Source organism: Lactuca saligna, chromosome 4 (assembly GCF_052625555.1).
Source record: "Lactuca saligna cultivar CGN05327 chromosome 4, ASM5262555v1, whole genome shotgun sequence".
In the NCBI taxonomy this organism is placed as follows: domain Eukaryota; kingdom Viridiplantae; phylum Streptophyta; class Magnoliopsida; order Asterales; family Asteraceae; genus Lactuca; species Lactuca saligna.
The window spans coordinates 265,963,671-265,966,440 of NC_136420.1; positions in this window are offsets into that span (position 1 = coordinate 265,963,671).

Genomic DNA, 2,770 nt, shown 5'->3' on the forward strand with positions numbered 1-2,770 from the left:
CAAGTGTTACATATTTCAATGATTGATTACAACATGATATAAAAATAGTTGTTCAATGTCGTAGCGTTCCATCCTCAAAAGCTTGTGGTTAACTGGTTTCGTTGATTTCCTGAGAATACAAATAGTTTTGAAAGAGGGTCAAAAATTAAGTTGGTGAGTTCATAAGCTTTTTAGATGAAGAGTTTGGAAACCAATCTTTGTAATGAGTTGCATGTTACCAAGAAAAATCCAATAATTTCCTTACAAAAGTGATATGTGGTCTATAATTCCAAGACCGAAAGTGTATAGTGATATCCATACTTATTGATATAAAAAGTGATTTTAATTCGACATAAAACCCTTTTTGATTTGTGAAAATCCCTGTAAGCTTTATGTGTTGTTAAATCCCTATGTGAGTCGCTATAACCATACTATGACTAGCTGAACCTACCACAACATTTCTCAGGCATCGAAATAAATAATGACACTTGTCACCCCAGACTTGCCAGTCTAGCTGTTGCATTCAGCTCATGTGTGGTTTGTAAACCCAATATAGAACTATACACAACTGTCACGTTCTCCCTACAAAAGACTCTGGGTACAACTACCAGGAATTTTAACCCGCACTCTAGGAGTACTAAGAAGAATGTCTCACAATTTACGTTAACAAGTTTACATGTAGTGTGCGTGAGTGTGAAACCTTTTTCTATGGGAATAAAACCTTCCAAAATGTGTTTGTTGTGTTAACGGAAACATAAACTATACCTATAATAGCTTATCAAAAACGTTTTGTAATGGTAGAAATCCTCTTTGTATATGATGTAAATCTTTATAATGAGGTAAAATACATGAAATATAACCAACATACATTTATATATGATAATAGACACCTTGCTCAGCAAGTTATAAGGTGTAAATGAATTATAAACCATTTGCTAGTTTTATCTTTTTTGTTCCTGTTCTTGAAATAATTATAGAAAAATCATACCGAGTCGAAAACTAATTCCGTAAATTCTGCAAGTTTAGAAATTGTGTCTAATTCATTCATAACTTTTATCATGATTTTTAGAAGCTTATAACTAGTGTGAAAGCGTTCATATTACAGACTGGTCCGAATTCGTAGCTACAGAGACAGTTTTGTAAAAATCACCAAAAACTATATAAAAATCGTGTGAATATGTGCAAGTAGTCATTTTAAAGGTATAAACCTAAAATATTTTCATCTAATACAGTTTCGAAACTAGAAAGTTTAAGATGTTCAAAACAGTCCGTAAATGAACATTAACTTTTCTATTGAAAGTTGATGTTTGAGTTTAGTTGCGTTCTTGGTGTTTTAACTTGTATTCTCCCCCTTAAAACTTAAGAAAAACATGAAAAGATAGGGTTATGAACTCACCTTGAGTGATTTCTTAGGATGGATTATGAATAGAAGAAGTTTCCAAGTCAAGAACAATTTGGAGATGCTTGAAGATTCGAAGATCTAGCAACAATTATGATGATATTCGTGTAAGGAATCCACGATTTGAATGAAGGGATGTAAGAAAATCAAGTGAAGGATGAAATTTACTTACCAAAGGTGGATGAACAACTCAAAATCCCTGGATAATCTCGAATTTCTTGGAGAGAAAATGGAGAGAGAAAAGTGTTATCTTTTGTTGTAAGAAATGGATTCTTGGAGGAAAGATATAGAATTCACAGCCCTTAATCAAGTTAGCTCACCGGAGAAGGGTGTGAGGGGACAAGTAATAGACTAGGGGTGATGGGATTGGTGACTTAACTCATGAATAGTGACCTAGAGTGGGTATGGGGGTTGCTTGTGTCATAACTTTATGGCAAACTCAACACTCTATCACCAAATCTTACCCACTAGATATTATTCTTAGACTAAGATTTTCCCCCAAAAATTATTAAAATATGATAATATGGGTCTCATATGTCAAAATACGAGTTTGGGTGAAAATCCCGCGTTAAAATCACGAAAAACGGGCTCAAAACGCTAAAAGTATTGAAAACCGGGTAAAAGTTGTGTATATCCGAAGTTCAGGGTCGGAGGTTCAGTCCTAGCCATTAGAACCGAAAGTAGATGGGAAACGAGAGGAGGGTTCGTTCTTGAGCATCTTCGCATGCGAACCTGGGAGGGAAAGCAAAATGGAGCAAAGGTAATCTCGGACCCGAAGGTAGCATCTTGGACCGAAGGGTGAGTTTGGGTTTGGTCTATGTGAGGCTTGGTCCCATATGCAGCTTCGGTCTTATACAGGTTTGGTCCTCCTAGTTCAGTTTTTAAGGTTGTTCGGTCCAAGAGGCTTCTTAGGGTTTCGCCTCTATGAGGTTTGACTCTAAGAGGGTTCAGCCCTAAGTGGCTGCTTTTCAAATAAACTTCCCGCTTTTAGTGGTTTTGGCCAAGTTAAGGGTCGGGATGACCCGGATAACTTTAAAAGGTTGAAAGGAGTTTTGAGAGAGATTCAGGAGAGATTTGGGAGAGATTTTGATATAGTGAGAGAGATTGAGAGAGACTTCATTTTTTACCTTTATTAATGTTTGCCTTGTAATGCAAGGTTTGTAAACCCCATTATGACTTGTTATGAGTGTTATATGCCCCCAAAGGGTATGTATTCATTTTTTATCGAGTAGTTCCATCACTTACCCTAATTTGGGCGTAGATTTTCTGAACACGTGAAACTTCTAAGTGATGCTTTGTATTAAGATGGTGCGTTGTACAACAGTAAACATAAGGTAAACCCCAACATACAAGGGTTAATTGAGTTGACCGGTTTGAATTGTTGACTTTATT